The sequence below is a fragment of the Amphibalanus amphitrite genome, unplaced genomic scaffold, assembly GCF_019059575.1.
Source record: "Amphibalanus amphitrite isolate SeventyFive unplaced genomic scaffold, NRLGWU_Aamphi_draft 000882F_arrow, whole genome shotgun sequence".
Classification (NCBI taxonomy): Eukaryota; Metazoa; Arthropoda; class Thecostraca; order Balanomorpha; family Balanidae; genus Amphibalanus; species Amphibalanus amphitrite.
Window position 1 is genome coordinate 194528 of NW_024882376.1, and position 16284 is coordinate 210811.

Consider the following 16284-nt stretch of genomic DNA (forward strand, 5'->3'; position numbering starts at 1 on the left):
GACTCCGTATTGGTCACACATACGCGACGCATAGCTATCTCCTTTCAGGAGGTGAGCAGCCTTTGTGCAACAGGTGTTCCGTGCCTCTAACCGTCGCTCACGTTCTTTTATCTTGCCCACTCTTTGAACGGAACCGGACACGCTACCTGGGCTGTATTGCTCCTGGTACCACTATCCACCACCTACTGGGTGACGAGTCACCCTGGGTTTTATCCGGCAATATTTTTTCCTTTATCCGTTCGGTCAACTTCCAGGTGATTTACTCAACCTGACCCAATTCCTCTCTAGTCTACTTGTCTAGTCAGTTGATTGTTACGATGCTCTTGCGTTGTTCTATCTTACCTTGCCGTTTTTATCAAGTCTTTTACTTTCTTAGCCTTGGTATATAGAAGGTCTCTTGTTTTGAAACACTTGTTTTATTAGAGTGACGTTATGGGCGCAAAATGACCTTCGCAGTCGGCGCGCCCTAAAGCCCCAATAAACAAACAAACAACAACCAAATCGGGGAAAAGGACAAATATCTCTTGATTTGAAGAGGCACGTAAAAAAACAACAGCATATTTACAGAAACACGACCATTCTGCCCATATTTGACGGACAGCGTGCAATTGATGGCCAGCGGCCACTCAAATGGTCGGGCTAGGTCAAAAAGCTTTTAAAAAAGCTCAACATCAGTTTTTCGACTATTTCTTTTGATATAGGAGACGAGGTAGAGTAATGAAATTGTCTTGAAGGTGTTAGATCATACATACGGATGAGTTGATGACCATCATGAACTTCTCAAGTAGGTAAGGGCCATGACCTTGATCTGCGGTCACATTTTGAAGTTGAACTTTTTATGTGAAATTATAGGTGTTAACATTCGATGCATGTTAACGAGAGAATGATGACAAAGTAAATTTCTCATAAGTTTTCTCACCAAAGTTCTTGCAAAAGTTTTTAGCAAAACTATTTTGGTAAAATGCGACTATTTAGATGGTTTTGCCCTCTGCTCTGTAGCCAAACCATTGACATGAGGCATTGAGGTCAAATCTTAAAAGCGACAGCGTTTTGAAAGGCCTATCGAATGAGTTGTTCCGCGAAGCTCTAGCTCTTTGGTTCACGAGTTATACGGTTATTTGTGAAAATATAAAAACTAGAATTTTTTCGTCGTAATCTTGTCTTTGTGTTTATCATAATTTTATCATAATTTCATCCTCGATGACCTCAGCGATGACCTAATCGAAAAATGACCTCTACGATTCTAAAGCATCCTACAGCTATCTGTTGCTTTTCTCGTCTTTCTAGCCTTCTTAAATTATGATCGGGTCGACGGGTTTGGCCGATACGCCCCCCCCCCCGCCCATGGCTGATTGCACGCGTTAGAGAGCTATCGAACCCACTTGCAGCGCGCTGTAGCTTTATACATATGTCCTCGAGTGTCGAAATAGGCGAAGCTTTTCCTTCGATGAACATGATGACGTGGGCTTTGGTCTGAACTGCAACATGAATGAAGTAATTTCTCCATGATTTTCGACGCTCTTTAGAAAGCCGCCTACCGCCGCACTTGTCGCTACGTGACCCTGGAGTCAGGTTAGAAGGGAATATTCAAACACCCCTCAGGGGCGTAAAACTGGAAAGCCTGGGGCCCTGCTCTGCGGGGCGCGGTCGAGCTAGGTTAGAGCCAGCTCGGGATGTTTACAAGCCCACGTAAAGCCCTCAAGAATCTGCATAGAGCACAGGCCTTCCAAGACTTGGGGGGTTAGCTAATAGCTATCAACAATCGACATGGTCTTTTGAGACCTGCGTGGTGGCTATCAGAGGTCGGTGGGCCCCTCAAAAGCCGGTGCAGGAGCCTCAGGTGTCAGTTTGGAGCCATCATGGACCGGTGTGGAGTCCTGATGAATACCTAGGCGTCAAACCCCTAGACGTCAGGGTGGGGCCGGGCGGTGAGGCAGGCACAGGCCTGAAGAGAAGAGGAATTTTCAGATGTCGGCTTGGCATCTTAAGGGCCCTGCATGGCCTTCTCAGAGGCTGACATATCGTACTGCGGGACCTCCATGAGCCTCAAAAACCTCTATGGGCCCCCTCACGCTTGGGGTATGCTTGCTTCCTAGTTCCTGAAGCATAAAATCTCTGAGTCTTGAGATGGGCCCATTAGACATGAACTGGGCCATCAATATACATGTGGTGAGTTGACCTATATCAAACATGATATCGGCTCAATCAGGATTGGGATAGGCCCTCTCAGACCCAGACCAGGCACGGAGTACGGACCCTCCCACACATAGGATGATCATTTCATTCCTGGGATGAGTCTTCTCAGGCCTGAACTGGGCCCTCTCAGACCTGAAATGGGCCCCTCTCAGGCCTGAAGTGGACCCTCTCAGGCCTCAAATAGGTCCTCTAGGGCCTGAAATGGGCCCTCTCAGGCCTGACATTAGCCCTCTCAGACCTGAAATGGGCCCCTCTCAGGCCTCAAATAGGACCTCAAGGACCTGAAATGGGCCCTGTCGGGCCTGACATTAGCCCTCTCAGATCTGAAATGGGCCCTCTCAGACCTGAAATAGGCCCCCTCAGCCCGGAAATGGTCCCTATCATGTCCAAAAAAGGGCCCCTCATACCGTAACTGGGCCATCTCAGGTCTGAAATGGTGCCTCTTATGCCTGAAATGGGCCCCTCTCAGGCCTCAAACGGGCACTCTCTGGCCTCAAACAGGCCCTCTAGGGCCTGAAATGGGCCCTCACAAGCATCAAATGGGCCCTCTCAGGCCTGAAATGGGCCCCTCTCAAGCCTCAAACAGCCCCTTTAGGGCCTGAAATGGGCCCTCTCAAGCTTTAACTGGGCCCCTTCAGGCCTGAAATGGGCTCTCACAGACCTGAAACGGGCCCTCTCAGGCCTGAAATGGCCCTCTCATGCCATGGAACGGGCCCTTCTAGGCCTTGGATGCACACCCTTAAATAATAAAATGGGACTATAAATCCTAAAGGGGGGCTAACAGGCCTGAAAACTGTTTTTCAGTCCTATGACGGACCTTGACATTAGTGATAAAAAATTGTCAGGCTGCATAACGTTACAGTTCGAATCGACGGTGGGCCCCTAGGATATGAGACGGGGGTGATATCTCACCCCTTTCACCCCCCCTGGCTGCGCCACTGCCCACCCCCGATTTTGTAATGCATCGTTTAATTTCCACACATTGTTCACGATCACTTTATCTGTTTTCAGGATGCCTACCTAAATGCTGATTGAGGCAAATATATTAGTACCTAGCCTTAACATGCATGTGCATATGTATGTTATTGTATATTAATTTCCACTCAATACTGCGGAGTGCGGCGGCGGCAATTGGCAAACAGATACTACGAACGACAACAGCAGCAGGAGACCAAGACGGCGGGCACAGCACTGGTGACGGTGACGGGTACCGGTGTCACCCACTATGGTCGAGTCTGCGTGTCCGGTGTCGTGGCTTACCTACAAGCACGAAGGTTTTATTGCGCGGCTTTTTGGAAAACTCTGCAGTGCGGTCTAGGAGGGAACTCCGCAATTTTTAAAAACACGTCATTTCTTTCCATGCAACGACATAATGTGAGGACGCCTTTAGGGCCCAAAGGGGCGCCCCAAATTTAAAGGTACATAGTCATAGTCATAGTCATAGTCAAAGTCAGGTTTATTAAGAGCTCCATAAAACATGGCTTTTCTGCCCTTTCGTCAATACAAGTTGTAAAAAAGACGAACACGTAAACTATCTAAAAATATGTCCTAAAATAGCGCTCATCAAACGTGTACACGAGTCACAGACGATTCATGCACCCAGCATTCCAAACAGACACGGCTCTGTACGGAAAAGTACGTTTTCCACGCTCGGTCCTTACTCTAGGGAGCTCCAATTGACCAGCGCACACACCGCGAGTGGCCCTGACTGACACCTCAGAGCGACTGCGCACTAGATCGGCCAACGCCGGAGGCGCCCCGGGCGACATCAGCCTGCGCAGCATGGCCGCGTCCCTCTCCTCTAACATACCGTCAAGACGCCGCCACCCCAACGACTCCAGGGCGGGAGTGACGTGCTCACGCCGGGACAAGCCAGTAACTATACGGGCTCCAAAATTTATAGCCTTTTGCACTCGCTGGCGGAGAGTAACAGAACAGCTGCCCCATACCGTTAAGCAGTAATGCAGATGGGGAAACACGAGTGCCTCGATCAGTAACTTTTTTGTTTCAAAGGGCAACCTGTGTCTTATCTTAGAGAGACCAACGAGAACGAAGAAACAGCGGCGAACAACCTGAGATACTTGTTTTTCCCATGATAATTCAGAGTCAACAAATAAACCGAGGATTTTTGCAAATGGTGAAGGACTTAGATCTGCATCGCCAAATCTTATGCTAAAGGAAGTACACTTCTTCTTCTTTGGTTTGACTATCAAAAGTTCAGTTTTGCTTGGATTTACTTTAAGCCGGTTTTGCGTAAACCAAAGAAGTGCCACATCAAGTGTGCCTTCAACGCGCTCTTTGAGACATGCTAAATTTTCAACTGAGTCGCAATCTAAAAACTGTACGTCATCTGCGTATGTCACCTGCTTGCCAAAAGGTAAATGAGCCGTCAGATCGTTAGTAAATAGTAAATACAGCTTTGGGCCGATTAGTGAGCCCTGTATTACACCGTGCGTCACTGGCAGTGTCCCGGCGCGGCTACCCTGAATGCTCTGAGTCCTGTTCCTCAGCCAGTCCTCGAACCAATGTTTGTCTACACCGTACCAACCTAATTTATCTAACAGTCTTACATGTTCTATGCTATCAAAGGCACGAGATGTGTCGGCTGCTATCAAAGTGGAGACATGACCATTTTCCATTGCAGATGAAAGAAAGTTTATAGTGTCAATCATAGCCGTTTCAGTCGAGTGATGACCTCTAAAGCCGTGCTGGTTATCACACAATATGTACATGGTAATGGTCGATATATGAAGACAGTTGAATACAAACACACTTTTCACAAAGCTTCGCTGGAACACTGAGGATCGAAATAGGTCTGTAATTCCCAGGATCACATCTGTCTCCCTTCTTGTGCAACGGCACCACGCTTGCATGTTTCCATCCAGCCGGAACGTCACCCGACCGTATCGAACAGTTAATCACGTGGAGCAGATGAGGGGCGACAGTGGGGAAAGTTGCACGCAGCATCTGAACTGTGACGCCGTCACTTCCACTTCCACGTGAATTGCCAATGCCCCTGAGTGCCAGAGACAGTTCAGGCAGCGTCACAGGCCGCACCTTGAAGGCGCCGCTGACCACTCGCGTCGGCCTCGGTGGCAGCGGCGCCCCCTGTGGCGCGGCAGACAGCGCAGTAGCGACATCTGCCCCGGCCGAGACGAAGTGACGGTTGAGTCGCTCTGCCCATGTTGGGTCGCTGTGATGGAGAGGCGTTATCTTCGGTTCCGGTTTTCTTGATGCGAGCAGATGTCGTCGAATGTCGGTCCAGGTTGTAGCTCGACTGTTCTTGTACGACAGAGCGAAGTACTCAGAGCAGGTTCTGTACTGCGCCTTCTTGACAGCGTTCCTGGTGTCTCTGTATATCTGCTGAGCCTGAGCACTGCTGCGGTCCTGAGCCCAGGCTTCTCGAGCACGGTCTCGCCTCTCCATGCACTCCTGCAGCTCCGTGTTGTCGTGCAGCCAGGGGCAGGAGGGGTGCTTCAGCCGCACCGTACGAAGCGGCATGTGCCTGTCGATGATGGGCTGCCATACTTGAAGCCAGGCATCCCACTTTTCTGTAGCAGAGCCAGCGGCGTACACAGCGCTCCAGTCGGCCAGAAGAAAATCGAGGCGTAGTGCGTCGTTGTCGACGTTTCTAGTAGAGCGAACCGTGATGGTTTGCGCTGTGCGGCGCGTTCGCTTGGTCAGGATGTTGACGGCAACCATGTCGTGATCGCTAACGCTGCAGTCGACTACCCGGGCATTGGTGGTGAGCTCCGTGTCAGATGTGATGACGTGGTCGATCAGCGTCGATGATGTTGATGTAGTTCGTGTTGGAGCAGTAATAAGCTGATGGAGGGAGAGGTCATCCAACATGGCCAGGTACCGCTGGGCTCCAGCGGAAGACGGCTGGAGCAGGTCGATGTTCAGGTCGCCTGACACGTGCAGCGGGTGCTGCCGAGCGAGGAGTGACGTCACCTGCAGCTGTAGGTCGTCCAGCGCTGGCGCGATAGGCGACTTGGGCGGCCTGTACACCACCCCGACTACAAAAACTGTCCCACCGACAAACTGCAGCCACAGTGTCTCGAGCTGAGAGCCGGTACTGGGGACGGAGAGCGGCTCGGCCCTCATTGTGTCGCGGTACAATATACAAACACCGCCACCGTGTGACTTACGGTCGCGCCGCTCCACTACAGGACAATGGGCTTGACCTGAATGCCCGCGTATGCTGGATACGGCTTTGCTCTGAAGGCTGAGGGGCGCCTTGTTTTTTCTTCAATTCAGGGCGCCCAATCACCTGTGATCTTTACTGGGGCGCCTGTTCCCTACGCTTTACAGATCAGCATCCGTGGTGTTACTTGTGTGCCGAGTGCTCTGCCCCTGGAAGGGGCGCCATCGTTCAGAGGGGCGCCGAATGTTCTTGAGAGGTGCCAGTAATATTGAATGGGGGCGCCGAATGTTCTTGAGAGGTGACAGTAATATTGAATGGGGGCGCCGCCGGATGTTCTGAATGGGACGCCAGCGATAATGAATGGGGCGCCCACTCGCCTGTGAATTTCAATGGGGTGCCTGATACGATTAAGAGACGTGTCGGTGGCGTTGAATGGCGTGCCGAGTGATCAAAAGGGGTAGACATTTTTCGGAAGGGACACGTCATATACTCTGGATAGTGCGCATATAATACTGACAGGGGCGATGGCGGGATCTGAAAGGGCGCCACAGGGATTTATGTTAAGTAGGTATGCAATCCACTACCAGCTACTGTTGCGTTGGAGGTTTGTGTGGGGCGCCGGTGCATGGGTCGTGGGTATTGGTAGTGCTGAAGCGCGCCTTATATACGTTTTCCGCCGAGCACCGGACAGCTGAAAGGGCGCCACTTTGCTGGGGGGGGGGGGGGGGGGGCTACCCCCGTCGCCCCCTGGATCCGCGCCTGCCACTTTGACCCGTACTTAGTATGACCCCTATACGCACATGGTACATTCACTAGGTCTTTGGGGTCATTTTTGGTGAGTTTCGAGCAGGAGCTGTCGATTCCGCTGTCCGTAAGCCTAATCATGCAAAACCCCAGAATTTGACCTTTGACCTGACCTTCACCCGAAAGTTGACCTCAATCTTAAAATCTTAAGAGTGCTTTGGGAAGGTCTCGTAGAGACCTTTCGAACGCCGCCTCGCGGGGCTCGATACGACCATTGGTTCTCGAGATAACAGGGGGGGGGGGGGTCGGATCCGACCCCCCAGGCTGTCGTGGGTACGGGAATAGCCCAGGCGGTGCCGGGTTAACCGCTAACTTCTAGTTGAATTAGCGGCGCATTAGCGAGGCGGGTTCAATCAACCCTCTCGGCCGGGGCAAATGTAGAAAGACGACGGTCCGGCGGGTGAATTTGAGGAATTCTGAAGATTCGATCGTGTTCCCCACTCAATTCTGCGTAGGATGCCGGCTTCCGTATCTACGTAACTTGAACGTAACGGATGCGGCAGCCGCAAAAGTAAATCGAGGTCCCGAATTCCCTAATCCCTATTCCTCAACACAGGCGTCGGCCGGTTCCTGGTCTGCGCAATATGGCCGTCACCGTTGGACACTACGGCCAATAGGGTTGAAGCGGCAGTGCTCCCCTGTTGGTATATCATTCGACGCGGCTTGACAAGACGAATGCGATGGTACCACTGCCGTAGCTCTAGGACCATTTTTGTCGAAGTTATTTTCGAAAAACTAAAACCCCATTTCGGGGTCGTTGACCTGACCTCTGACCTCAGGTCACCAAAACTATTTTTTGTTTTTCTCTAGGTCAAACGCTACACAGCCGTGCTCGTAATTTGTCTTTATCTCCAAAACTCTATTTTTAGCAGCTATTTGAAGTTTGCGTCTGTGACGCCACGTGACGCCAAGAATTGTGCTCGGACAGCATCTTCTTGAACTTCGATTTTGAGTACTTTGTACCTTCATTGAGGCCTAATAATGGCCGTTTTTAGTTATAAAATGAAACAATGAATCTAATGAGGGCAAAATTTATTCATTTTTGCACTTTCAGGCCGGGCTATACTGGCATGAACTTCGGCCAGTTTGTGTGTTAAGCCTATGGTGAAGGGAAAACTTCACTCCCGGCTGACGTCACCGACTTCGGCTACCAAATCAAGTCCGGTGGGGGTCGTATGGAATTATCTATACCTTGTTTACGCACGCTTGCCCACGTGGCCCACGTGGTGGGGCACGACGAATGGCGCGCTTTATGCCTTGGCTTTATGTCCGAAGTTCTCTATATTAATATTGAATCAACCGTGATGTCCGAGTGTGGTGGTGTTGGTATTTTATGATGTGACAGTGGTCATTTTCGGTCGTTTTTCATCTAATCCTCACCTTGCATAAAGACGCACAATGAAGATAAAGGAGGTGTAAAGAAATTAAACCGATGACCCGAACTTGAACATTATTGAACCGAGCATAGTGATAGTGGAGATTGACTGTTGGATAATGAGCTGGCCCGCAAGCACGTGGCGTTCTGCATCCGTGTTTTCGTACCTACCATGCCACCAAAGGAATGACTGTGAGATCTCTAATCTGCTCAAGGTAAGTCAAGCCCTTCTGAACAGTATGCATTGTGCTTTTTCATCTCTTGCATGAACCGTCAATTGCAATTGCCTGACCCAGTCCTGTTTTAGTCGAATATTTTACTTGTGGTGGTTGCCCTGGCTTCGGGCCTAAGTAGCTTCGGCACTTATTTACTTAACCTTAACTCAATACGTGGGACACCTGTTAATGGGAAAGGGCCACCTTCGTGAAATATGAAGATATTGTTGTTTTTCATTTTGACATTATTATTTTTATGTTCTTTTTAAATCTGGTGCCAGAAGTGCATAATTCGCAAAAAAGTATGTCAAACTATTTAACATATTGGCACTATGTTTGTACTCTCTACCGCACCTTCTGTATGATGTCATAGCGATGACATCACACTCAAGCCAATCAGCCTTCAGAAGACAGTCTCGTCGGCTTGTGTCAGATAAGCTGATTGGTTAAAGCTGAGCTGGTTGGAGCTGATTGGTAAAAAACCAAAGCCTCGCTGCGGGTGGCTGTATTGTCGGATAAGAACGCATTCCTGGGATAAGGACGCATTCCTGGCGTATTTTCTTTTAAAATTGCCGATAACTACGAATGGAGGCCGAAATCGGCCGTAAGGAGGTAGACAGACAGGTTTTCGGACACGGGCTACAAGATGGCTATCTCAGTTTCAATCCCCATGTTAAAGGTGGCCCTTTTCCTTTAACAATTGGTGACTTGGTTACCTACCAGGGGAAAAAGGTTAAAGGGACTATCCCACCTTTAACATGGGGTTTGAGTTGAGATAGCCAAGTTTGCGGCGAGGTTCAGAAACCACTATCTATCTAGGTTGCAACCCCCGAGGCCTCTTGGTGTTGAAGAAATTCGTTCCCTTCATTTGAAAATGGGCCTTGTACAAGGCCCTATCATCAACATGGAGCGACCGTTAGTGTGACGTCACCTCGTTTAGTCATTCTGATTTAAATGGGTTTGTTCGTTGAAAAATCGCTTAAAACTTGGTCTGAACTTTGTTGTGGTGCCTACAGAGTAAAAAGAATCAGCTTTATGACAGTAATGTGGCCTGGGGAAGGAGGTAATTTTGGGCTGTGATGTCACATATTTGAAAGTTTGTGTTTGGAATATGGGAAGCCTAAGATATTTAATGAAAAATAAATGCCAGAGCCGTGTTCCTGGTCATCCAATCTATAAAGTCGGGCACAATTTAACTGGTTTTAACAACATTTTAGAAGGTGGGATAGTCCCTTTAAAATTAGAGCCCTATGTATTGATCCTGCCCCTCACTAAAGGGGTACTCCGAAGAGTGTGATCTTACGACAGTCCTTGTGCAGCATGCATTGCTTATTTGATGGATTGATTGTATTACCAGAAAGTGAACTAGCTCTTGCCCTAGTAGCACAGTTACATTGAAACAACGTTGTATCAATATTGTTTCCAATATTGATCAATATTGATTTGTTAGCCACTTTTATATTGTACAAATATTTAAAACTAATGTTGTTGCAATGTTAAAAAACAACAATTTGAAACCAACATTGTCTCGATATTGAGACACAATATTGTAGTGATGTTTGCGGTCAACACTGTACCAATGTTAGATCACAATATCGTTGTGATGTTTGATTTCAATATTGTTTTATGTTGTAGGTACCCTAGGAAAAAAACCATCTGGATTTTTCTGATGGTCTGATGGTGCATGGAAATTGGCCCACTGGTCTGATGGTCTGATGGTTTCTAATGGTTCAGGGGTCTGGTGGTTTGTGATGGTCTGGTGGTTTGTGATGGTCTGATGGTTTGTGATGGTCTGATGGTTTCTGATGGTCTGACGGTTCTGAAACAGTCGCGCCATCAATTGATGGCGCGACTGTTTCAGGAATTCTGATAGTCACTGTGCTCCTTGGCGGTGTTCTGTGGTTCCTGTTGATCCTGGAGGCGCTCCCTTTCAATCACTTTCTGAACCCGTGGTGATCCTGGTGATAAAAGGTACGATTATGAACACCAATATATTTATACCACCACCAATTGGCGTACAATGAAATACAGTCCACGCTAGGCCGCAACTGGACGTTATCTTACGGCGCTTACAGCTCTTTGGCTTTGGTGCCGAGCTTCGACTTTGAGCGGTTCAGGTCTGCGATTTTTTCACTTAGGGACTTCCGGACCTTCTTCTTGAGGTCGGCCTCCTCCATGCTCTCGTTTCGCGACCTAAGGTGGTCGCGATACATGTCTGCAACAGAGAATGGTCACAGACTATGATTATTTACAGTGGAATGATCAGCAGGAAGAAGCGCTGTTAACTGACACTGGCCTGGTTTTAGCAGCTGACTGCACTAGTGTGAAAGCTCTTGACCAGATTTTCAATTGACTTTACGCTGATGATAATTGATGATGGTGGATGATTGTTTGTTTATTGGGGCTTTAGGGCGCGCCGACGTCTATGGCCAATATGCGTCCATGGAGGATGATTAATGATTATTGATGAATGATTGATAATGACTGATGATTTTTATGATTGAATGATTATGTATGATGATGATGATGGATGATGATTAGGGTGCCCCCGCAGGGGGCTGACCGTGGTCAGAGCTGCTGCTTAGCCGGGGTCATCTGGCTCCGGCTGTGCGGCGGCTGTGACTTCGGCCAGTAAGGGGAGTAGCGCCCCCTCGGCCCCAGCTTGACCCATGCTTGCTTACGACTTGCTTTGATCGCTGGATGGACAGATGGTACGGTCCGACTTTTCTTGGTTTTCGTGGTTTTGTTTCTCTTGAGCGGTCTTTGTCTGCTTTTGCTTTGCTTCTCACTGGATGTCCGCGTTTCGTTCGATCACAGCTTTCTGATTCTTTTCCTACCTTTTTCGTTGTTTTTGCACCCGCAGGAACACAGCCGAGTTGGGCTAGTGTAAGGGGAGTGGCGTCCCCTCGGGTACCAGCCGGTTTTATTAGGCTAGGCGAGCCGACCCGTACCCCAGGACAACGGGATCCTGGAGGTTGAGCCCCCCACCGTGCGGAGCCAGTCGCGGTGGCTGGGCAACACGCCTCTTTGGCCCTGAGTTCTGTAAGGGCGGGATACTCAGTGGGGCGCCGCACTTGAGGAGCCATTCCCAGTCGTGATGCCGCCGGGGGTGGTGTCGGAGTGGTGTCGCCGGCGGGGTTCGGGCACTTGTGCTCGTCCTCCGTCGGTGGGACTGATCTGGCGCTGCCCCTGGCGGTGACTCGGCGAGGCGTCAAGGGAGGAGGCGGTATCCGACCGTGGGGGGTGGTGAGTCTCTCTCTCCCCCGCGGAAGGTGCCGCCAAGTCCCGTACAGTCAGCTCGGCCGTCCCAGGCCTTGTAGCGGCGCCGTTGCGGAGCGTCGGCGGCCGAGCTGGCGGAGACCAACTCACACTGCATGGATTCTGAACTCCCTCCCCCGACCCCTACCTCGACCTCGACCTCAACCACGACCACCTCGACCTCGGCGACCACTTCGACCTCGGCGACCACTTCAACTCCGGCCCCGCCCGGATGTCCTCGCCCCCAGACCTCGACTGAGGCAACCCCTCGGCCACCCGGTGATCTTGGGAGGCCGCTGCCTCACTTTCTGCTCATGAGCTCAACCGATCAGGATGAGTCTGGCCAGCCTGTGCCGCTCAAACTCAATCCGTTTCAAAGAGAGCAGGCACTCTCGCCTCACTGTCAGCCTCTGCGTGTAACCCAACGCCCAGACGGGACCCTGGAAATCCACCTGACGAACCAAACTGAGATCCGGAATATGCTTGCCCTCAAAGAAATATCATTCAAGGCACGTGATAAGCAGGTCCGCAAAATAGAGGTCAAAGTTGAGCCACATCCGTTCAAAAATTCAGTGCGGGGAGTGATCACATGCCCGGACCTCCGCGGCGTGGCGGACGACGAAGTCGTGGACGGAATGGAAGGGCAAGGTGTCACCCATGCCCGCCGCATCCGCCGTAAGGTGAAAGGATCTCTTATGAACACCGACTCAATCGTTTTAACTCTGAACCGCCCCACCCTCCCGCGGGAGGTCAAGGTTGGCTATCTTGTGGTTCCCATTCGTGCCTTTCTTCCGGATCCAGTCCGGTGTTTCAAATGCCAGGCCTTCGGGCACGTCTCCTCGAAGTGCCGGGGAACACAGCGCTGTGGGGTCTGCTCAGCTGAGGGGCATGGCTCTGACGCTTGCCAATCGGACAGTGTCAAATGTGCCAACTGCGGTGGCCAGCACCGGGCATGGCACCGCAAATGCCCTAAGTTTGTGTTCGAGGCTGAGGTGCGCGCATTGATGACGAAGGAGAACGTCTCCTTTCGCGAGGCGCGGGACAGGGTGCGACAGCGCACTCCCGCACCTTCGCTTTCATACCGAGATGTGGCCGCTCGGCCACCCCAACCTGCTGCAAGCCGGTTCGCCCTCGGACCTGGAGTGAGTGGTGCCCTCAGGAAGGCCGGCAATCTTCGCCAGCTTTCTGTAGCAGAGCTGATCCAGCTCCTCTCGGGGCTCATTGAGGATGACACCCCGCCGGCTCCCGCAGCCGATTCTGTGCCAGCAGCGCCTGCTGCTGATGCACGTCGCCGGGCAGAATCTGAGGATGACTGGACCGTTGTTCACCCACGGCGCCGCCCGTCGAGGCGCCAATCTCCAACAGCCACTGTACCACCATCTCCGGGATCTGACAGGGCGATCAGCCCAGCAGTGCTGGAAACCCTGAAGCGGGGAGAGGAGGAGCGACGGGCGAGGGACGCCAAACGTGCCAGACTGGCCAAGAAGGCCAAGGAGGGGAGGCCGTCCCCAGTGGTGAACGCCCCGGCCGGCTCTCCGGCCATGCCCCCTCCCCCTCCCCCGCCTCTCCCGAGGCGGCCCCCTCCGCCGTCCCTTGGGGCGGCATCCGGAACCCTCAGCGTGCCGGATCCTGCACCCAGCCCCCCAGGCTCAGTGCTGGCCGAACGCAGGCGTTCGGCCAAGCGTGGTCCCCCGTCGCCGCCAGAGCAGGGCCCTGGCCGGGTGCGGTTTGGCAACCGAACCGTTTCAGGCCCTGTGGGACCTCGGTCCCAGTCTGCCGACGGCCGACAGAGAACTAGCCACGCGAGGATTCAATACGAATCCTCTGGGGAGGTGATCTTCTAGTCGTTTTTACTCAATCTTTTAAACAGTTTTATCGCCTTCTTGGGCTGTTTTACGTCTGGACGGGCTTTTAAAGCGCTTCCGCGCCTCTTTTACTGTCTTCTCCATGCAGAGTTTCTTACAGTGGAACTGTAGAGGACTCCGCAGTAGCCTTGTTGATTTACAGACGGTGATCCGTCGCGACTGTCCTCTCCTGGTCTGTCTACAGGAGACGAAGCTGAAGCCAGAGCATCACCTACATTTCAAAGGGTATTCCATTTTCAGGAAGGACCTGGATACCGACTCAGTTGCTCACGGTGGTGTTCTCGTGGCTGTCAGCCATAGAGTTTCGACGAGACCAATCCCGGTCAGATCCCCGCTTCAAGCGGTCGCTGTTCGGGTGGCTCTCGGTCACCGGGAGCTAACCTGTTGTTCACTGTACTGCCCACCAGGGGAGTCTCTCCCTGTGCAGGATCTTCGTATGTTACTGGCAGAGCTACCTCAGCCAGTTTTGATTTTAGGCGATTTTAACTCTCACCACTCTGCATGGGGATGTCAGACAGTTTGCACCCGTGGTCGACTTTTAGCATCTTTTATTGGCGATGAGGACTTATGCGTCCTTAACTCCGGTGCTCCAACTCATTTTACTCTACCTTCTGGCCAGACATCAGTTCTAGATCTCAGTCTTAGCAGTCCGCAGCTCGCTCCTCTTTTCACGTGGCGCGTTGCTGCGCACCCAATGGGCAGCGACCATTTTCCGATCTGGCTGGACCTCCGGGAGCATGGCTCAGTTGGCTGTCGGCCACCCAGGTGGAACTTAACGAAGGCAGACTGGACCGAATTCGAGGCGAGACTGACAGAGTCATTCTCAGATGTTCCAACATACAGTTTGTCAGTCGATGATTTCACGTCCAAACTCGTCGAGGCTGCCGAAGCCTGCATACCCCGCAGTTCCGGTATGCCCCGACGACCACCAGTTCCGTGGTGGAGTGATGCCTGTTCTGATGCAATTCGTGCCCGAAAGCGTGCCTACCGTGCCTTTCAGCGGAATAGTTCCACGGCCAACATGATAGCTTTTAAGAGAGCCAGAGCGGTTGCCAAGCGCACTATCAAAGAGGCCAAGATCTTATCTTGGAAACGATATGTCAGCACTCTTAATCGTTTTACTCCAATCGGCGAAGTATGGTCGCGCATAAAGCGCATCTCGGGCCGGCACTCCTCTGTACCCTTACCCGTGCTGAAGGTGGATGGAAGGGACATCATGGAGCCAAACGCCGTTGCTTCGGAGATAGGCCGCGCCCTCTATCGGCGGTGTGGTGATGAGTCCCTCGACGAATCCTTTGTCAGGCACCGCTCGTCTTGTGAAGCTTCTGGGGTCAATTTTAGCACCTCCGACGTTTTGAGCTACAACGATACTTTTACAATGGTTGAGCTCAAGTCAGCTATAAGCTGTCTTAAATGTGTCGCAGAAGGCCCGGATTCTGTCCACAATGAGATGCTTCGCCATCTCCCTCCGGTTGCTCTGGATGCTCTCCTTCAGCTGTTCAACCTCCTATGGCTGACGGGTGTTTACCCAAACTCCTGGCGGGAGGCAGTTGTCATCCCTGTTCTGAAAGCAGGGAAGAGCGGTTTGGACCCTCTGCACTACCGCCCAATTGCGCTCACATCCGCCGTTGGAAAGCTGTTGGAAAAGCTGGTGAATATCCGACTTACCTGGCATCTGGAGCGGCACGGACTTCTTGCGAATTCTCAGTGTGGTTTTAGAAAGCACCGGAGTACTGTCGACCACGTTCTTACTCTTGACTCAGTTGTCCGCTCGAATTTTAAACAAGGTCGTCAAGTAGGCGCCTTGTTCTTCGACATTGAAGCAGCGTATGATACCACATGGCGATTCGGTATCTTACAGAAGCTGCATAAGCTAGGCATTCGAGGCACGATGGGTCATTTTCTAAGCAGTTTTCTTGGTGATCGTTTCTTCCGTGTTCGTGTGGGCAACCAGTTATCTGAGCGGTTCGCCCAGATTAATGGAGTCCCACAAGGCGGTGTGCTCAGCGTGACGCTTTTTGGTGTCATGATCAACGACATTGAAAAGGTCCTCTCTCCAGCCATCGGCCGCGCTCTTTACGTCGATGATTTCGCTATTTGGTGCAGTGCGGCGTCGACTCGATCAATGGAGCGACAGCTGCAGATGGCAGTTGCTCGAGTGGAGGCATGGGGCAAGGAGAACGGCTTCCGGTTCTCCTCTGCAAAGACGGTAGGCATGCAGTTTTCCCGTAAGCGTCGCCCCACTGCACCCATGGTGGTGAGGCTCTACCGTGAAGCCATACCAGTGGTTGCGGAGGCCAAGTTCCTTGGCATGACTCTTGACTGCCGACTCACATACCGAAGTCACATAAAGTGTCTACGTGACAGATGTCTTAAAGCTCTTGACATTCTGAAGTGTGTCGCTCGCATGTCCTACGGCGCTGA